This window comes from Episyrphus balteatus, chromosome 2 (assembly GCF_945859705.1).
Source record: "Episyrphus balteatus chromosome 2, idEpiBalt1.1, whole genome shotgun sequence".
Taxonomy (NCBI): Eukaryota; Metazoa; Arthropoda; class Insecta; order Diptera; family Syrphidae; genus Episyrphus; species Episyrphus balteatus.
This window is the reverse complement of record NC_079135.1, coordinates 72,838,437-72,861,548: the sequence shown is the minus strand read 5'-3', so window position 1 is coordinate 72,861,548 and position 23,112 is coordinate 72,838,437.

Below are 23,112 nucleotides of genomic sequence, written 5' to 3'. Positions count from 1 at the left end.
CCATAATCGAAATGTTATTTTTGATTAAAACCTCGAAATATTTTTTTTGACACGAAACCAATATTTGTCCTATAGTATAGAGCAAGTAAAAACTTTAATTATTCATTTGTCTTATGTCACAAACTGCATTATTAGAATAATAACACCGGCACACAAAAAACAAAAACTGGTCTGTATTTGGGACCAGACCTTCCTACCGACATGTATATCGACCCGTTGAATCCGAATTTAAAGTCCGTTTGGCCCGTTTACCCTCCAGTTTTGAGCAAAATACAAAAAAAAAAAAATAAATTGCACGACTGGGGTCGCACGTACTTGCTCTTATGCTTAAAGTAACTCTAATGTTCAAGCGTTTTATTCAAGAAATTTAAAATTTGATATTTTGAAGAAATTTCATAAGTAGTGTAAAAAAATAAAATCTGTTTTTATAATTAATAAAACACCGTTTTAAATGATCTTATACAAAAAAACGAAGTATGCCATTTTATTTATATAAAAACGTATTTCTAGAAAAAAATTTCGAAAATCGTTGGAGTCGTTTTTTAAAAAAATAATTTTTTTTATATAAAAATTTTCTAACATTTTTCAAATAAAAAGTTGTTATGCTATTTTGAAGAAAAAATTAATTTACACAAAAAAACGAAATTTCAAAATTTTTCGTGAACCCGTTTTCAAAAAATTGATTTTTCGAAAAAAAAATTTGAAATATTTTTTAAAAATCCAAAAATGTGTTTCTTGAAAATTTTCTTTAATTTTAATATTATTTCTACTTAAACGCTTTTGTATTTCGTTGAAATCGGGTGAGTCTTGTGCGAGATGTTTAGAAACCAAAAAAAAACGTTCTATGGCAATTACCGTTTATAACGGTACAAAAAATATTTTTTTTATTTTGAAAGTTGGCATTTATGTGTAATACTACACACAAAAATTTTAATCACTATCGTTAGAGCCGTTTTTAAAAAAAATTAAATTTTGTATTTCCGTACCGTTAGGGAATCACCCAAAACTGCTAAATACCAAGTTTGAAGAAAATCACTTCACTCGTTTAGGCTCCAGCTCCAGGTAGAGACAGACACACAGACAGCCAGACAGACAGAATTGCCGGACCCACTTTTTTGGCATTCTCCATCATCGTAATGTCACTTAAAATTGTTATTTCGAGTTTGATTTTTTTTACGAATCCTAAACTTGTCCTATAGTACCTATATCGCAAGTAAAAAACAAAAAAAAGGCAAGAAATTGCAAAAAAAAACTGCAGTCATATCTCAAAACTGGAGGGTGATCGGTCCAAACGGACTTGAAATTCGTACATGCCACTATTTTTTTTGCCGGAGTAATCAGATGCCGAGTCATAAGTCCACAGGCCAAACGTCTTTTGCGGACTATTGACCATTTTTGGATAGGTCCACAAGCCAATCATGTACTTACAACAACAACCTACCCAATTGGGTCAAAAATTAACAAAAGAGCTATTCACAACTTTCTAATTTCAAACATAAAATAGGTGTTATCTCTCCAAAGCCCAAAGGTTTTACATCTTTCAGAAACCCAAATTTCGATTAACCAAAACTGCTTTTGAAAGTTAGCTACTTTACAAAATTGGTGGGTGAATATTAAATAACGAATCTTTCGAAAATTTGGGCGGGTATCATTGCATTTATAGAGCATATCAGTTGAAAAGATAAAATAAAACCATATCTTTTTTTTTATGTATATTCATACACAAATATACATACATAACCACATAAATATTTCCGATATAATTTTCTTAAGTCCTGAACAGGGATTTAAATACTTTTCCTGTTTACTATTATGTAATCTATTTTATAGGTAATCATTAGTATTTCCAGGAAATTGTCTAACGATTTCCTTTAATATTTATCTTTTCAAAATTCCAAAATCATCAATCTCAACCACTATTAATGCGCTAGGTTCAATCTTATACCCACTTTTTTCTCGGTAGATCAAAGCATTTATCTTAAATTTTCTTCTAATCCCTCTGAAATTTATATAATTCCAATTAAAGCGGTTGATGATAGCTTAGTCAACCCCAAAATACAAGTTCATCCATGTCAAACACAAACCCCATCCTCAAGTACCTTTTCCCACATGTTGTAGTATTTAATTCTATTAATTACTTCAAATAATTTCTCAGAAGTGTCATTACAAATCTAACCCATCCTAAATGGAAGATTAACAAACCCCCCAGGGGAAAATTCTTTCTTTAAAAAGCAAAAATTATAAAGCAGTATTCTCTCCTTTTTTTCCCCCAAAAAAAAACAAAAACAAAGACTCGGCCCCATTCCAATACCGCATCTGAATATACCGAAGAGGGGTAAAAATTAAACCTCCCAAAGAAGCAAACGAGCATTCAAACGCAACAGTGGATAATAATTCCTTTTCTTTTACCTGTGGCAATCACGTGGATATCCTGATTACATTACAAACTGAACTTTTAATAATTTAAAGGCTCAGTGGTAGACAAATGGTAAACGGAAATAATCATGTTTCGCCCGGGGCCAGACCAAGACAAAGAATTTAATAGAAACACAGAAGAAATGAAACAAAAAAAAAAAAACAAAATAAAACAAAACTGGAAACCAAAGGGACGAAAATTTCAATGGATGTTTTCCGCTGCTGCCATATTTGAACATAAAATGTTACAGAGAATGTTTTACACATAAACACATCGAAACAAACAAAATACAAAAAAAAATTGAAACATACAAAAAAATATCAACAGGGGTTACTTATTCTTTTACTTCCACACAAATACAAATATACACACACACACTTGAGATTTTAAAATAAAATATCTAATAAACAGAAATTCCGCTTTAAAAAAGTCTGAAAATGTTCCAAATACAAAAATTATTTTTAAAATGTTCCAACAGAGGATCAGCCAAAAACAAAGGAAACGGATGTGGAATTTATACTTTTGTGGCAGGATGGTAGGGCAAACAATTCAAAGGTGTATTGGGGTCGGCTTAGAACTTTTGCTTACAAAACTTCTGCTTGGCAGAGAATGAGCACATAGAGTTGTGAAGCCTTGGAACATTGTTAAATTATTTCTAAACAATGTAGGTAGGCAGGAAAGTTGTGATTTTTTTTTATGTATTCTTTTTTTTTTTTTTACAAATGTTCGACCTCGACCTGTCCAAAAAATAAAATATTTAAACAAAATATTATGATGGAAAAATATGTTCTCCTGAGGCGGTTTATGAATGTTTTATGTTTCGGTTGGTTGTTAACATAGGTAGCGTACCCGCAGTACCGACGACGATGAAACCAATATTTTTTGGTTCAAAGTAAAAGTCACAAACACTGTTTAGGTTCTTTTTTTTATTAATTTAATTTAATTTTTTGTTTTTTTCGAGGAAAAATTCATTTTCTTCCACGTATAACTTACATACGAGTACACGATTGGACTGTGTATTTAAAAGTTTTAACAAGGAAATATAAGTACCTACACTCTATACATTTGAAATTAATTTTTAACATTTCTCTGCGAAAGTAGGTACAGACTTGGGCAATTGAATATACCAGAAAATAAAAAAGAGTTTTCATTGAAATAGGTTACCAGTAAAACGTTCCACTGACCATTTGAAGTTTTGCATGGCAAAATAGAATTATTGTTTGTACCAAGTTTGAAAATTATTCATATCTTATTACTGTTTTAAGGTATTTTTAAGTAAAAGTCTAAAACAATACAATAACTCTTAGGAGGGGGGAGTTTATTCGTTGGAATAAACCTTAAATTGCCTCTTAATGTTAGAAGAAATGTTAAAAATTTAAAAAAATAGTTTTTAAACTAACAAAAACGTAACCCTTAGAGGAAGCATGCCATTAAAAATTTACTATGTAACAAAGAATTAAAAAAAAAATTAAAAATGTTAAAAATCGTTGGATCAGTTTAAAAAAAAAAAAAAAAACAAAACACATCTTTTGTATAAAAAACATTTTAACATTTAAACATTTTTCAAGAAAAACAAAATTAAATAATAAATTGACATAAAAAAAAAAAACAAATTTTCAAAAAAGCTCACCAAGGGGTTCCTTAGATAACCAAAATTTGTATTAAATTTCTTTTTGGATAACTTTGTCTTTTGGTACTTTTTCTGGAAAAAAGATCCATTTTTGAGCCTTAAATACTGTTCTTTATAGCAAATTTTAAACATTTAGTAAATGGTTCAAACTGTCCAAAACTGACACTCACAGACAAATAATACTTAATATCGGAATAAATACATATTATAAATAGTTAAAAAATGGTTATTTGTGACAATTTTAATAGTCAATTGAAGTACTCGTATTCTCCAAATTAACTATTAAAAACTCTATTTTAGTGGAGTAACTAAAGCTCAAAAATTGGCAATATTAGGGAACCCGGCCGAACAGCTTAGATTTTGATGATCTTTTTTTTCAAACGTCGGTAATTAAAAATACTTTAAAGTGTATAGATTAAAAATTGCCGGTGTTGCCGTTTTGATTTTTGAAGTTATACTTCTTATGGGAGGGTGGGTATGAAAATTTACTTTTTGACAAGAATGTCAAAGGGATTATGACGCGATCACCCTGGGTAGCAGGGCTGTCGTTTCACCTTTAGAGTAGGCAGTACTTTAGTATTTAAAAATGCAGTACGCCGCAGTACGGCAAACATAAAACACACAACACGTTGCAAGTTACATGTTTCATGTGGCAAGTTGCATGTGGCAAGTCGTATGTGGCAAGTTGCATGTGGCAAGTTGCATGTGGCAAGTTGTATGTGGCAAGTTGGGTGTGGCAAGTTGCATGTGGCAAGTTGCGTGTGGCAAGTTGCATGTGGCAAGTTGCGTGTGGCAAGTTGCATGTGGCAAGTTTCATGTGGCAAGTCGTATGTGGCAAGTTGCATGTGGCAAGTTGTATGTGGCAAGTTGCGTGTGGCAAGTTGCATGTGGCAAGTTGCGTGTGGCAAGTTGCATGTGGCAAGTTGCGTGTGGCAAGTTGCATGTGGTAATTTCCATGTGGCAAGTTGCCAGGGTTGCAAAAAGCTCACATTTCAGCTCAGCTCACAGCTCAGCTCAAATTTGAGCTAGGTACCATAGCTTAGCTCATTTGAGCTGAGCTGAAAGTGACCTGAGCTGAAAGTGAGCGCCCCAACTTCCAACGCCTATATCTCGGAATTTTGAAAAAAATGAAAAAAAATTTTTTGATGCCAAAAGGTAGCGAGGACTCTAACCTACATTTGGGTACAACTCCCATCCCTGTAGGTGCACGCGTTCTCAAACCGGGTGAACTTAAAGGTAAAAAAAAAGTTAAGCCCGATTCTGAAAAAATAGGTATGATGTGGCGGTTTAACATGGAAGATGATTTTTTAAAAATCTGAGAATGTGCAAAGCGTAGGCCCATGACACAAGCTATCATTGGGTATCACTCCCAAAAATTGCTCTCAAGCGGTTTAGCTTCCAGGAGCATTCAAAGATTCGGGGATTTTTCGAAAAAAATTTTTACCCCAACTTTCAAACGCGATTTTCTCGGAATTTTGAAAAAAATCGAAAAACCGGATTATACCACTATCGGCTAGCTGAGAATATAAGCTTTCATATGGCACCACTCCCCTGTCTCTAGATCAAAGCGTTCCAACGCGGAATTTTGAAGAAAATGAAAATAAAATTTTTTGATGCCAAAAGGTAGCGGGGACTTTAACCTACATTTGGGTACAATTCCCATCCCTGTAGGTCCACGCGCTCTCAAACCGGGAGAACTTAAAAGTAAAAAAAAAAATAGGCACGATTCTGAAAAAATAGGCATGATGTGGCGGTTTAACATGCAAGGCGATTTTTTAAAAATCTGACAATGTGCAAAGCGTAGGCCCATGACACAAGCTATCATTTGGCATCACTCCCAAAAATTGCTCTCAAGCGGTTTAGCTTCCAGGACCGTTCAAAGATTTGGGGATTTTTCGAAAAAAAAATTTACCCCAACTTTCAAACGCGATTTTCTCGGAATTTTGAAAAAAATCGAAAAACCGGATTATACCACTATCGGCTAGCTGAGAATATAAGCTTTCATATGGCACCACTCCCCTGTCTCTAGATCAAAGCGTTCCAACGCGGAATTTTGAAGAAAATGAAAATAAAATTTTTGATGCCAAAAGATAGCGGGGACTCTAACCTACATTTGGGTACAACTCCCATTCCTGTAGGTCCACGCATTCTCAAACCGGGAGAACTTAAAAGTAAAAAAAATAGGCGCGATTCTGAAAAAAAGGCATGATGTGGTGGTTTAACATGGAAGGCGATTTTTTAAAAATCTGATAATGTGCAAAGCGTAGGCCCATGACACAAGCTATCATTTGGCATCACTCCCAAAAATTGCTCTAAAGTGGTTTAGCTTCCAGGAGCGTTTAAAGATTCGGGGATTTTTCGAAAAAAAAATTTACCCCAACTTTCAAACGCGATTTTCTCGGAATTTTGAAAAAAGTCGAAAAACCGGATTGTACCGGAATTTTTTTTTATGATAAAAAAAGAAATATTTTACTAAAAAAAATAGAAATATATTTACTATCAAAAACACCAAGAGAAAAGATGACGAAAAATTATCTGTCTTATTTATAAAAATATCTATGTGTTAAAATAATTCCATTAATAACTAGAACCAAACATCTTAAGCTATGGTGTTATATAAAAGTTTAAAATATCTTCATATTTCATTATACTTTCCAAATAAAAATCAATGTATCCTCTCACCCATCACAGCTCAGCTCAGCTCACTTTACCTTAGCTCACCCAACAGCTCAGCTCAACCATCAGCTCAGCTCACTTTCAGCTCAGCTCAAATGAGCTGGAGCTATGGTACATATCTCAAAAGTGAGCTAGCTCAAAATTTGAGCTGAGCTGCGAGCTGAGCTCAGCTCACTTTTGAGCTTTGTAGCAACCCTGCAAGTTCCATATTGCTACTACTAGTGCTGAAGCACACACAATTCTCATAAAATTACCATATCGCACATTTTATGCCTAATCATTTACTTTCGTTAACCATATATAGTACGTTCTGAACCGCACAACATGAGTAAAGTTCACAGATTAAATTGAAAACTACATGGACGCAAGGAGGATGAAAGAATTAATTTATTGTTCACTTGATAAAAATGTAAAAAACGAAGTGTGGATTAATTAATTTAATAATAGAAATTAAAAAAATCAAATGAAATTCATTTATATATGTATACTGAATGAGAAGTATAACTTCAGTCGCGTGTACATGTGTACACACACTCTTTTTTTTAAATTTAATTGAAGATTTTTGTGAACAAAAACAAATTTTTTTCAAATTAATTGATGCCAAAAGATTGTCTAGGAAATTCAAGGAAAAAAAATATATGGGAGTGAGGGACAGTCTTCCATAGTTCAAGCGATAGATGCAATTTTCTTATTAATTGACTTCAAACACAAAAAAAAATATTTGAACCCAACGGCAACACCTACAATATTCAAATATACACTTTTAAAAAGCTAGAAGCTTAGTCATATATGTAAAATTAAGTAAATTGAATGAACGGCTTTTGAAAAAATGGTAATTGAACTCAGATTTTTGAAAAAAAAAATTATTGAAAAAATTTTAACATGTCTTTTTTTAAACTTGGTCGTAATATAAAATGCATTTATTTTCAATTTTTTTTGGCCGCATTTATTATGATTTCAAATTATAAAAGGAAACGTCAATATGTATTACGGTTTATGAAAAAAATTAAAAAGTATTTCATTTTCGAAGAACTTTTTTAAAAAAAATGTAACTTATATTTTTAATAAAGTTCAACATCTAAACATAAATTTATTTTTTATTCATTTAATAACCCTTACTGTTGAAAGTTAAATAGCAAAAATTTTAAGTTCCTATTTACCACAGTCTTTGAGAAAACTAATTATTTCAATGCAAAAATTCAGTTTTAATAAAAAAAACCATTGAAACTGAAGTAATTTTTCATTTTTTTTTTTTTTTTCAAAAGTGTGATATAAGAATGAGCTTCTGGCTTTTTAAAAATGTATTTTAAAATATTGTAGGTGTTGCCGTTGTTTTCAAAATATTGTTTTTGTGTTTGAGGTCAGAATGTTAGAAAATTGCATTTATCGCTTAAACGATGGAAGATTGTCCCTTACTGCTTTTTATATATTTTCCTTAAATTACCTAGAGAATCTTTTGCTATAATTTGTTTTATGAAATTTAAGCAAAAAAAATGGTTTTGTTAAAAAAAAATTAATTTTAATTTTAAAAAACAATACGGCAACACCGGCAATTTTTAATCTATAGACTTTAATGTATTTTTAATTACCTACGTTTGAAAAAAAAAAAAGAGTGTGTGTACACATGTACACTCGACTGAAGTTATACTTCTCATTCAGTATACATATACATATATAAATGAATTTCATTTGATATTTTTAATTTCTATTATTAAATTAATTAATCCACACTTCGTTTTTTACATTTTTATCAAGTGAACAATAAATTAATTCTTTCATCCTCCTTGCGTCCATGTAGTTTTCAATTTAATCTGTGAACTTTACTCATGTTGTGCGGTTCAGAACGTACTATATATGGTTAACTCATTTGAGCTGAGCTGAAAGTGAGCTGAGCTGATGGTTGAGCTGAGCTGTTGGGTGAGCTAAGGTAAAGTGAGCTGAGCTGAGCTGTGATGGGTGAGAGGATACATTGATTTTTATTTGGAAAGTATAATGAAATATGAAGATATTTTAAACTTTTATAAAACACCATAGCTTAAGATGTTTGGTTCTAGTTATTAATGGAATTATTTTAACACATAGATATTTTTATAAATAAGACAGATAATTTTTCGTGATCTTTTCTCTTGGTGTTTTTGATAGTAAATATATTTCTATTTTTTTAGTAAAATATTTCTTTTTTTATCATAAAAAAAAAATTCCGGTAGAATCCGGTTTTTCGACTTTTTTCAAAATTCCGAGAAAATCGCGTTTGAAAGTTGGGGTAAAATTTTTTTTCGAAAAATCCCCGAATCTTTGAACGCTCCTGGAAGCTAAACCGCTTGAGAGCAATTTTTGGGAGTGATGCCAAATGATAGCTTGTGCCATGGGCCTACGCTTTGCACATTGTCAGATTTTTAAAAAATCGCCTTCCATGTTAAACCGCCACATCATGCCTATTTTTTCAGAATCGTGCCAATTTTTTTTTTTACTTTTAAATTCTCCCGGTTTGAGAACGCGTGGGAGTACAGGGATGGGAGTTGTACCCAAATGTAGGTTAGAGTCCCCGCTATCTCTTGGCATCAAAAATTTTATTTTCATTTTCTTCAAAATTCCGCGATATAGGCGTTGGAACGCTTTGATCTAGAGACAGGGGAGTGGTGCCATATGAAAGCTTATATTCTCAGCTAGCCGATAGTGGTATAATCGGGTTTTTCGATTTTTTTCAAAATTCCGAGAAAATCGCGTTTGAAAGTTGGGGTAAAATTTTTTTTCGAAAAATCCCCGAATCTTTGAACGCTCCTGGAAGCTAAACCGCTTGAGAGCAATTTTTGGGAGTGATGCCAAATGATAGCTTGTGTCATGGGCCTACGCTTTGCACATTGTCAGATTTTTAAAAAATCGCCTTCCATGTTAAACCGCCACATCATGCCTATTTTTTCAGAATCGTGCCTATTTTTTTTTTTACTTTTAAGTTCTCCCGGTTTGAGAACGCGTGGACCTACAGGAATGGGAGTTGTACCCAAATGTAGGTTAGAGTCCCCGCTATCTTTTGGCATCAAAAATTTTATTTTCATTTTCTTCAAAATTCCGCGATATAGGCGTTGGAACGCTTTGATCTAGAGACAGGGGAGTGGTGCCATATGAAAGCTTATATTCTCAGCTAGCCGATAGTGGTATAATCCGGTTTTTCGATTTTTTTCAAAATTCCGAGAAAATCGCGTTTGAAAGTTGGGGTAAAATTTTTTTTCGAAAAATCCCCGAATCTTTGAACGCTCCTGGAAGCTAAACCGCTTGAGAGCAATTTTTGGGAGTGATGCCCAATGATAGCTTGTGTCATGGGCCTACGCTTTGCACATTCTCAGATTTTTAAAAAATCATCTTCCATGTTAAACCGCCACATCATACCTATTTTTTCAGAATCGGGCTTAACTTTTTTTTTACCTTTAAGTTCACCCGGTTTGAGAACGCGTGCACCTACAGGGATGGGAGTTGTACCCAAATGTAGGTTAGAGTCCTCGCTACCTTTTGGCATCAAAAATTTTTTTTTCATTTTTTTCAAAATTCCGAGATATAGGCGTTGGAAGTTGGGGCGCTCACTTTCAGCTCAGCTCAAATGAGCTTAGCTATGGTACCTAGCTCAAATTTGAGCTGAGCTGTGAGCTGAGCTGTGAGCTGAGCTGAAATGTGAGCTTTTTGCAACCCTGGCAACTTGCCACATGGAAATTACCACATGCAACTTGCCACACGCAACTTGCCATATGCAACTTGCCACACACAACTTGCCACATACAACTTGCCACATGCAACTTGCCACATACGACTTGCCACATGAAACATGTAACTTGCAACGTGTTGTGTGTTTTATGTTTGCCGTACTACGGCGTACTGCATTTTTAAATACTAAAGTACTGCCTACTCTAAAGGTGAAAAGACAGCCCTGCTACCCAGGGTGATCGCGTCATAATCCCTTTGACATTCTTGTCAAAAAGTAAATTTTCATACCCACCCTCCCATAAGAAGTATAACTTCAAAAAAATCGTCAAAATCAGAGCTGTTCGGCCGGGTTCCCTAATACACTGCCGCTCATCTGAATAGGTTCACATTTTAGTTCATTTTACATTTGGCCTGTCTTGGTACTTATTGCAATGGCACATCTTTTTTATGTATGTAACGAGAGAACATCTTTATGCGCTTAGTTTAGGAGAAAAAAAGAGTGTGTGTACACATGTACACGCGACTGAAGTTATACTTCTCATTCAGTATACATATATAAATGAATTTCATTTGATTTTTTTAATTTCTATTATTAAATTAATTAATCCACACTTCGTTTTTTACATTTTTATCAAGTGAACAATAAATTAATTCTTTCATCCTCCTTGCGTCCATGTAGTTTTCAATTTAATCTGTGAACTTTACTCATGTTGTGCGGTTCAGAACGTACTATATATGGTTAACGAAAGTAAATGATTAGGCATAAAATGTGCGATATGGTAATTTTATGAGAATTGTGTGTGCTTCAGCACTAGTAGTAGCAATATGGAACTTGCAGGGTTGCTACAAAGCTCAAAAGTGAGCTGAGCTCAGCTCGCAGCTCAGCTCAAATTTTGAGCTAGCTCACTTTTGAGATATGTACCATAGCTCCAGCTCATTTGAGCTGAGCTGAAAGTGAGCTGAGCTGATGGTTGAGCTGAGCTGTTGGGTGAGCTAAGGTAAAGTGAGCTGAGCTGAGCTGTGATGGGTGAGAGGATACATTGATTTTTATTTGGAAAGTATAATGAAATATGAAGATATTTTAAACTTTTATATAACACCATAGCTTAAGATGTTTGGTTCTAGTTATTAATGGAATTATTTTAACACATAGATATTTTTATAAATAAGACAGATAATTTTTCGTCATCTTTTCTCTTGGTGTTTTTGATAGTAAATATATTTCTATTTTTTTTAGTAAAATATTTCTTTTTTTATCATAAAAAAAAATTCCGGTACAATCCGGTTTTTCGACTTTTTTCAAAATTCCGAGAAAATCGCGTTTGAAAGTTGGGGTAAATTTTTTTTTCGAAAAATCCCCGAATCTTTAAACGCTCCTGGAAGCTAAACCACTTTAGAGCAATTTTTGGGAGTGATGCCAAATGATAGCTTGTGTCATGGGCCTACGCTTTGCACATTATCAGATTTTTAAAAAATCGCCTTCCATGTTAAACCACCACATCATGCCTTTTTTTCAGAATCGCGCCTATTTTTTTTACTTTTAAGTTCTCCCGGTTTGAGAATGCGTGGACCTACAGGAATGGGAGTTGTACCCAAATGTAGGTTAGAGTCCCCGCTATCTTTTGGCATCAAAAATTTTATTTTCATTTTCTTCAAAATTCCGCGTTGGAACGCTTTGATCTAGAGACAGGGGAGTGGTGCCATATGAAAGCTTATATTCTCAGCTAGCCGATAGTGGTATAATCCGGTTTTTCGATTTTTTTCAAAATTCCGAGAAAATCGCGTTTGAAAGTTGGGGTAAATTTTTTTTTCGAAAAATCCCCAAATCTTTGAACGGTCCTGGAAGCTAAACCGCTTGAGAGCAATTTTTGGGAGTGATGCCAAATGATAGCTTGTGTCATGGGCCTACGCTTTGCACATTGTCAGATTTTTAAAAAATCGCCTTGCATGTTAAACCGCCACATCATGCCTATTTTTTCAGAATCGTGCCTATTTTTTTTTTTACTTTTAAGTTCTCCCGGTTTGAGAGCGCGTGGACCTACAGGGATGGGAATTGTACCCAAATGTAGGTTAAAGTCCCCGCTACCTTTTGGCATCAAAAAATTTTATTTTCATTTTCTTCAAAATTCCGCGTTGGAACGCTTTGATCTAGAGACAGGGGAGTGGTGCCATATGAAAGCTTATATTCTCAGCTAGCCGATAGTGGTATAATCCGGTTTTTCGATTTTTTTCAAAATTCCGAGAAAATCGCGTTTGAAAGTTGGGGTAAAAATTTTTTTTCGAAAAATCCCCGAATCTTTGAATGCTCCTGGAAGCTAAACCGCTTGAGAGCAATTTTTGGGAGTGATACCCAATGATAGCTTGTGTCATGGGCCTTACGCTTTGCACATTCTCAGATTTTTAAAAAATCATCTTCCATGTTAAACCGCCACATCATACCTATTTTTTCAGAATCGCGGCTTAACTTTTTTTTTACCTTTAAGTTCACACCGGTTTGAGAACGCGTGCACCTACAGGGATGGGAGTTGTACCCAAATGTAGGTTAGAGTCCTCGCTACCTTTTGGCATCAAAAAATTTTTTTTCATTTTTTTCAAAATTCCGAGATATAGGCGTTGGAAGTTGGGGCGCTCACTTTCAGCTCAGGTCACTTTCAGCTCAGCTCAAATGAGCTAAGCTATGGTACCTAGCTCAAATTTGAGCTGAGCTGTGAGCTGAGCTGAAATGTGAGCTTTTTGCAACCCTGGCAACTTGCCACATGGAAATTACCACATGCAACTTGCCACACGCAACTTGCCACAAGCAACTTGCCACACGCAACTTGCCACATGCAACTTGCCACACGCAACTTGCCACATACAACTTGCCACATTGCAACTTGCCACATACGACTTGCCACATGAAACTTGCCACATGCAACTTGCCACACGCAACTTGCCACATGCAACTTGCCACACGCAACTTGCCACATGCAACTTGCCACACCCAACTTGCCACATACAACTTGCCACATGCAACTTGCCACATGCAACTTGCCACATACGACTTGCCACATGCAACTTGCCACATGAAACATGTAACTTGCAACGTGTTGTGTGTTTTATGTTTGCCGTACTGCGGCGTACTGCATTTTTAAATACTAAAGTACTGCCTACTCTAAAGGTGAAACGACAGCCCTGCTACCCAGGGTGATCGCGTCATAATCCCTTTGACATTCTTGTCAAAAAGTAAATTTTCATACCCACCCTCCCATAAGAAGTATAACTTCAAAAAAATTGTCTTGGGGCCTACCGTTCTTCTCACACGGTAGCTAGACCAAATCTAGTCATAAAATCAAGCATATTTTTTGGCTCATCTGAATAGGTTCAAAAGCAAAAAAGTTAATAAATGTTGAGTTGCATGGGTCTGTTGGACTCAAAATTGTGTCTGTCAATAAATCTGATTGTGTATAACCTGTAAGGATGAAAACGGGTCGTGAAAAATCTTTAGGCGCGGAAAAAAATGTGGAAAATAAAAGAAGCCTTTGAATTAGACCGAAACCAACGATGCATTGGGACAAAAACAAACACAAGTTAAAATTTAGTAAGCAGTTATTTGCGCAATATCCAAGGGTATAGAAACAACATTAAAAGTCGATGTCACTCAGTCACAACATGGGCCGATAGATGTGCAATGATCAGAATAGCATGACTTCGAGCTAAAAATTAAGCTGAAAACCGGTATAAAATGCAGTTTAACGACGGAAAAACGGGTTGTCAGAAGTGGTAAACATTTGAGGAGAACAAAACTTCGCAAAAATTATCACTTTACAAACCACAAACAGAAACACACCTCCAATAAAAAAAAAAAAATTGTCGTGAAAGTCGAATTTGCAACCGGTGATTTTTCAAAGGAAAAAAAATGAATTAAGTGGGCCCTGAGGGCTAAATTCCTATTTTTATAAGCTTCGTAGAGAGAAGCATTATTTTAAGGTGTCTACATAACTGTGAAGGCAGTGTCATTAAGTGCAAAGCTATTTCCTCATACAAAACTTTTGATTTGCAATTTCAAACAGAGTTTTTTTTACTATTGGAGGTGAGTTTCTGTTCGTGGTTTGTAAAGTGTTTTGTTCTCCTTAAATGTTTACCACTTCTGACAACCCGTTTTTCCGTCGTTAAACTGCATTTTATACCGGTTTTCAGCTTTATTTTTAGCTCGAAGTCATGCTATTCTGATCATTGCACATCTATCGGCCCATGTTGTGACTGAGTTGCATCGATTTTTATCAAGGGCGTATACAGGTTTACTTCTTGGGGGGGGTCACGCTGAAATTTTTTTTTACAAAAGTATAGACTTGAAAATGTGCTAGTTAAATTACAAATATTTAAATTTGTTCGTTTCGCATTTTGAACCGAACAGTATCGGAGAATTACTAAACAAAGAAAGGTATGTGATTCGTTTTGCTTTAGTTTAGCCTTAGCCTTGAGCCCAATTGCTTAGACCATCCTGTTCTAAAAATTAAACTGTATAGGTACTTCGATTTTCCGCTAGCCCAAAATCGTTTTTGAAGGTACATACTATGAAAATCTTCTTTATTAAATAAATGTGGTAACTTTTTAGTTGAAAGTCTTCCTAAGGCAAACGAATCACAAAGTTAAAAAATAGCATTTTGAAAAAAAATATTTTTTTTTTAAATCTTATGCAAATTTTATTAGACTAGGGGGATAACATTTTTTATAATATATTAAAATTCAATGCAGTTTGTATAACACTCAACTACGACCGACCCATGTTTAGGATAATTTCCGATTTAAAAAACTATCGTTGGCGTAAAACATAACGCTAGTTTAAAGGTACCTATAGAAATTTTGGTAATTTTAAACGGTAATATTATTTTGAACAAAATGCTTTATATAGCCTACTTATTAAGGATTTTACAAAATATGGGTCTGATTTCGTCAGCCTTCGGGTTACAAAATAACACACATTCAGTTATATTTATTAGATTTTCTTAAATTGGTTCTTAAAGGTTAATTTTAATATTCTAAGCTTGCTGGAAATATGTATTTAATTTGGCTGTAGACAAGGTTACTTAAATTCTTACCTATAATCGGATAGTTTTTTCAAAAGATAAAGTAAAAAATACTATTATATTTTATAAGCAAACAAAATTCACAAATTCTTGGCTTTTTAGATAGTTAAATAAGGGAGCGATTTCTTTTTGTGAATGTATTTGTGTCCAAGTGACCGATGAAAAACAAAAAAATATACAAAACTTCATAGTAGGAACAAAACAACGTAACATTATTTGTTTGTTTTGTTCACTAAAAATGATTTATATTTCACAAATAAACAAAAATTGGCTCTGGTTCTTCATTTCTTTACAAAATTTTGTTTTGGTTTGACGTTTTTTAATTGACAAAATTGTAGTGTTTGTGAAAATGTGTGAAAATACGTCTCGATTTAAAAGGATCGATTCTTCGGGAAAAAGTAGCGAATTTTTTTTTCATTGGAATTCATTTAAGGAAAAAGTAGCGACTGCAAGTCGACTGCAGATCGAATTTTTGGTTATTGAGAATTCGACATATAATATTTTTTCTTTTGCACTATCAAAAACGTATTTTTTTCTAGGTGCCAAAGAAGAAAAACATTAATCGCCACATGAAAAAACATCCATTTAAAAATGAACTGACTGTGACCTCCTGGGAAAACTTTGCGTGACCCACCGGCACCGGTGGGTCACATGGTGGTCAAAGTGTTAAGGATACGTTTAAAATTGAACAACTTTTAAGATTGCTTTATAGAAACGACCGTTATTTTGTTTGTTGGTTAAGAGCTGCTCACTAAAAATATGACCGCATCTTCAAAATAATATGGTTAAATAGTTCGTTGACACCAAAAATTTTTTTCACTTTTCATTTTCGTTCATGTTCTAAAACTTAAACATTTTAAGAATCATCTTAATTAAGTATAACTTACCAAATTTTTGTTTAAGATTTGACTTCTTGGGGGGGGGTCATGACCCCGTGACCCCCCCCTTGTATACGCCGTTGATTTTTATGTTGTTTCTATACCCTTGGATATTGCGCAAATAACTGCTTACTAAATTTTAACTTGTGTTTGTTTTTGTCCCAATGCATCGTTGGTTTCGGTCTAATTCAAAGGCTTCTTTTATTTTAAACATTTTTGAAGTTATACTTCTTATGGGAGGGTGGGTATGAAAATTTACTTTTTGACAAGAATGTCAAAAGGATTATGACGCGATCACCCTGGGTAGCAGGGCTGTCGTTTCACCTTTAGAGTAGGCAGTACTTTAGTATTTAAAAATGCAGTACGCCGCAGTACGGCAAACATAAAACACACAACACGTTGCAAGTTACATGTTTCATGTGGCAAGTTGTATGTGGCAAGTTGCATGTGGCAAGTTGCATGTGGCAAGTTGTATGTGGCAAGTTGCGTGTGGCAAGTTGCATGTGGCAAGCTGCATGTGGCAAGATGCGTGTGGCAAGTTGCAAGTTGCGTGTGGTATGTTGCATGTGGCAAGTTGCATGGGGTAATTTCCATGTGGCAAGTTGCCAGGGTTGCAAAAAGCTCACATTTTAGCTCAGCTCACAGCTCAGCTCAAATTTGAGCTAGGTACCATAGCTTAGCTCATTTGAGCTGAGCTGAAAGTGAGCGCCCCAACTTCCAACGCCTATATCTCGGAATTTTTAAGAAAATGAAAAAATTTTTGATGCCAAAAGGTAGCGGGGACTGGAACCTACATTTGGGTACAACGCTCATGCCTGTAGGTGCACGCGTTCTCAAACCGGGAGAACTTAAAAGTAAAAAAAAAATAGGCACGATTCTGAAAATATAGGCATGATGTGGCGGTTTAACATAGAAGGTGATTTTTAAAAAATCTGACAATGTGCAAAGCGTAGGCCCATGACACAAGCTATCATTTGGCATCACTCCCAAAAATTGCTCTCAAGCGGTTAAGCTTCCAGGAGTGTTCAAAGATTCGGGGATTTTTCGAAAAAAAATTTTACCCCAACTTTCAAAGGCGATTTTCTCGGAATTTTGAAAAAAAATCGAAAAACCGGATTATACCTCTATCGGGTAGCTGAGAATATAAGCTTTCATATGGCACCACTCCCCTGTCTCTAGATCAAAGCGTTCGAACGCCTATATCGCGGAAATTTGAAGAAAATGAAAACAATTTTTTTGATGCCAAAAGGTAGCGGGGACTCTAACCTACATTTGGGTACAACTCCCATCCCTGTAGGTCCACGCGTTCTCAAACCGGGAGAACTTAAAAGTAAAAAAAAATAGGCACAATTCTGAAAAAAAAAAAAACGCATGATGTGGTAGTTTAACATGGAAGGCGATTTTTTAAAAATCTGATAATGTGCAAAGCGTAGGCCCATGACACAGGCAATCATTTGGCATCACTCCCAAAAATTGCTCTCAAGCGGTTTAGCTTCCAGGAACGTTCAAAGATTCGGGGTTTTTTCGAAAAAAAAAATTTACCCCAACTTTCAAACGCGATTTTCTCGGAATTTTGAAAAAAGTCAAAAAACCGGATTGTACCGGAATTTTTTTTATGATAAAAAAAGAAATATTTTACTAAAAAAATAGAAATATATTTACTATTAACAAAACCAAGAAAAAAGATCAATCTGTTTTATTTATAAAAATATCCATGTGTTAAAATAATTCCATTAATAACTAGAACCAAACATCTTAAGCTATGGTGTTTTATAAAAGTTTAAAATATCTTCATATTTCATTATACTTTCCAAATAAAAGTGTGGATTAATTAATTTAATAATAGAAATTAAAAATATCAAATGAAATTCATTTACATATACTGAATGAGAAGTATAACTTCAGTCGAGTGTACTTGTGTACACACACCCTTTTTTTTCCGCGCCTAAAGATTTTTCACGACCTGTTTTCATCCTTACAGGTTATAAACAATCAGATTTATTGACAGACACAATTTTGAGTCCAACAGACCCATGCAACTCAACATTTATTAACTTTTTTGCTTTTGAACCTATTCAGATGAGCCAAAAAATATGCTTGATTTTATGACTAGATTTGGTCTAGCTACCGTGTGAGAAGAACGGTAGGCCCCAAGACAATTTTTTTTTCTCCTAAACTAAGCGCATAAAGATGTTCTCTCATTACATACATAAAAAAGATGTGCCATTGCAATAAGTACCAAGACAGGCCAAATGTAAAATGAACTAAAATGTGAACAACATCTAGGAATTTTGTTTATATTTAGGCTTGAAACCACTTTCATTCATTTTGTTACACTTTCATTTCCTTTATGAGTATGAGGGCTTAAGAAACGCTATAGTGTTGTAGGTATATGGTATAAGGCCTTCAAAATTCCGGAGCGTGCTTAAAAATTAATCTAAAAAAAAAAAAAAAACACCAACAATGAGCCCTTAACAGAAGGGTTGTTTGGTCTTTAGTTGTCTATAGAATTCAAGTATCACACTGTATTCAGTAGGATATTGTGTGTGCTCTGCTTTTTGATGGATTGTATCTCTCACGAGCAGTTATTATTGATTGACGATAAGGACAGATTCATTGTTGCCATTGGAATTGTGCTACTGGAAGCGTGTCACGTTTTGGTAAAGCAGATTAAGTGGTAATGTGTTCATCATTTCGCCCAGCATTCATCTTCCGGCAATCCACGTGTCCTTGTGCAAACAGACACCAGAAGTTGAGAAGAGTGGGGGACACATCAATATGATAGGTATCCTAAAGGGATCGAGAAAATTGTGTATATACCTTCACAGATATCTATGAGAGGATTTCTGTTCTTAAATGAGGAAAATTTCATTGCACCTTTAGTTTGAGAAAATAAATTAATGGATGATGGAAAATTACTGATGAAGTTCTTCTTTTTTAGGGAAAAAAATAAAGGAATTAAAAAAATATCCTAAGGATTGGACAATATAACTATATGGATTGAAGGGTTAACAAGAAACAAAAAAATTGCTAGTTATTGCTAACGTTCATTCTTACGCCCGTTTGTGAATGGCGTTAAAATTTGGGTTAAGATTTTCATCTTATTTAAAATTTTATTCTGCTCTATAGCATAAGTTTAACACGCTCTATTGACCATGCAGATGTCAAAATTTAACAAAGGTGACGAATTTTAACGCAATTCCCACACGGCCATAATTATGACGGTTGTAATTTTTAATTTTAAAAGACTTTGTCTTACTAGGTACATTATTTTCCCATTAATTTTTAAATAAATTGATTAGGTATTGAAATTAAATGGCCTGCAAAGTTTAGGGTCATAACTCATAAAATATACGGGAATGTATAAAAAACTGGGAGACATAAGCCCCAGAGCAGATTTTAAACCCTTCACTAAATTAAAAAAAAAAAAAACAAACACTTCATAATGTTCAAAAAAATTAATATTTATTTATTTTTTTGGTGAACTATGATATACTTTTCTAATAGATTTTAATATTCTAAATTCAAATTTAAAAATAAAAAAAATAAGACGTCTTGTTTTTGAAATATAAAAATTTCAAGATAAGTTTTAATCTTCAAAGTGTGACGTCGCGTGTTATAATTTTTTTTTTTTTTAATTTGAATTTAGAATAGGTATTAAAATCTAGGACATATGTATATATATGTAGATACAAATACTCATTTTTTTAACATTGTATTTTTTACTTCAAAACATAACTGGCAAAAATATATCCAAGAAATAGTCAATTTTTGAAAATAAATTTAAAAAAAAAAAAAAAAGAAATCCATGAAATAGCATAAAAAAAAGAGTTTTAAAAGTTTTTTTTACTAGTTTGGCACTTATTGGACTTTGTTTTCAAATTTTTTAATTTTTTTTTTTCATTAAGGCTGTGTGTGAATTGAGTTAAATAGTTAACCCCGTGTGAAATTTTTGACACTATTGAGGTGAATAAAAAATTTTCAGCTGTTAAAAATTTAATGGGCTCTGGGACCTTACTCCAGTCAAAGCGTCATTTGACCTTGCGATGAGAGGCACTGTCTGTTTTTATTTCATGGATCGATGGGAATATATTTAAAAGGCTTAAACCCAATTTCTCACCACCTGATCATTCTTTTTAGCGGAGTTATTCACAAAAATGCATTTTTTGGGATATTTTACTTCTAAGCTAATATCTTTGCTCCAGGTTATCGTAGACCAAAAAATAAACATACATTCTCTTCTGTATAATATTTTCTATCGTTGTATGTAATTTCATTGTATTTGAGTGAGTAAATATAAAATGGCAACCATTTAAAGTCAAATTCTTGTTGTTAAAAAACACATTTTTGTCATTATTTCGAAAAAAGCTTATATCATGATTGACATTTTTCCAACCTATTTTGTAGCCCTGTTTATGTCCTGCATTTTACAGAAAAAATCAGCTCTTTATCACCAAAGATGGCCGAGCTATTGATAAATGAACGCATGCAAAACCGGTGCGAAAACACCCAAAAATATCGTTTTTTGGGAATAACTCGACTTCAGAATGTCCTACGGCAAAAAATAAAGCAATGAATTGTTCGTTACAACATTTTCTATCAATTTAGTGCACAATCTTTTTGTTGAAACAAATAAAAAATAAGTAATATTAAGTCAAAGTCGTTTTTTTGTTTAGCAAACTCTTGCCTTATTATTTTGCAAACGGTGAGAGTATTGGCTAAGAAAATAAAATTTTATTGTAGTCCTTTAAATTATCTACAATTTAAAAAAAAATTTAGCTTTCTACGACCCACGGGAGCCGAGCTATTATAATTTTAAGAAAGCATTAATCCGTACGAAAATTCAAAAAAATTTCCCTTGTTTATGATTCGAATACTAGTTCTCAGTGAGAGGGGTTGTTTTCATTGTTTCTTGTTATAAGAGAATTTGTCTTATGTTTTTTCGTTGGTCATTTGGACCTTTTTTAAAAAATTAATTACTCGGCTCGTGTGGGTCATAGAGAGCTAATTTTTTTTTTAAATTGTAGATAATTTAAAGGACTACAATAATATTTTATTTTCTTAGCCAATACTCGCACCGTTTGCAAAATAATAAGGCGAGAGTTTGCTAAACAAAAAAAACGACTTTGACTTAATATTACTTATTTTTTATTTGTTTCAACAAAAAGATTGTGCACTAAATTGATAGAAAATGTTGTAACGAACAATTCATTGCTTTATTTTTTGCCGTAGGACATTCTGAAGTCGAGTTATTCCCAAAAAACGATATTTTTGGGTGTTTTCGCACCGGTTTTGCATGCGTTCATTTATCAATAGCTCGGCCATCTTTGGTGATAAAGAGCTGATTTTTTCTGTAAAATGCAGGACATGAACAGGGCTACAAAATAGGTTGGAAAAATGTCAATCATGATATAAGCTTTTTTCGAAATAATGACAAAAATGTGTTTTTTAACAACAAGAATTTGACTTTAAATGGTTGCCATTTTATATTTACTCACTCAAATACAATGAAATTACATACAACGATAGAAAATATTATAAGGAAGAGAATGTATGTTTATTTTTTGGTCTACGATAATCTGGAGCAAAGATATTAGCTTAGAAGTAAAATATCCCAAAAAATGCATTTTTGTGAATAACTCCGCTAAAAAGAATGATCAGGTGGTGAGAAATTGGGTTTAAGCCTTTTAAATATACCCCTATCGATCCATGAAATAAAAACTGACAGTGCCTCTCATCGCAAGGTGAGGCCCTTTTTTCCGACGCTTTGACTGGAGTACCTGGATTAATTTAGGATACATTTTTTTTTCAGATAGTTTTTATTTTTTATTAAAAAGGAGTATCGTGGCAGAAAAGAGGCAGAGAAAAATATTAAACAATTAGCCATACAGCGAATTTTTTTTATTCACCTCAAAAGCCTCAAAAATTTTACACGGGGTTAACTATTTAACGCCATTCACACACGGCCTAAATACCAGTTATACCTTAATTAATTCACCGGCACACAAAAAAAAAAAGTGTCATGTACAAGAAACCACACCTATCTTTCAATATGTTTTTGGACACGCTGAATCCGAATTTCAAGTCCGTTTGGCTTTGTCACCCTCCAGTTTTGAGCTGTGACTGCATTTCATTTGAATTTGTATGACTTTTATGGAGTTTTTTGCATTTTTCTCAAAACTGAAGGGTGTTCGGGCAAAACGGAGAAATTCGAATTCAGCGAGTCCAAAAACATATAGAAAGATAGGTCTGGGTCCTAGTACATGAAACTTTTTTTTTTGTGTGTGCCGGGGATGAAAGCGACATGTCGCGAAAGTGCCAGCAAACCAAAAAAAAAGTTGTATGTACCAGGAACCAGACCTATCTTTCTATATGTTTTGCCCGGTCACCCTCCAGTTTTAAGAAAAATGTATAAAATACCCCAAAAAAGGCAAAAAAAAACTTCCTTTTTTTTTAGTTTTTTTGCATTTTACTCAAAACTGGAGGGTGACAGGGCCAAACGGACTTTAAATTCGGATTCAGCGTGCCCAAAAACATATAGAAACATAGGTCCGGTTTCTGGTACATGACACTTTTTACTTGCGATACAGGTACTATATATCAAGTTATGCATTCGTAAAAAAAAAATAGTTGAGATAACATTTTTTCATGACATTACGATGGTAGACAATGCCAAAAAAGTGGGTCCCGGAAGTCCGTCTGTCTGTCTGTCTGTCAGTCTGTCTGTCAGTCTGTCTGTCTGTCTGT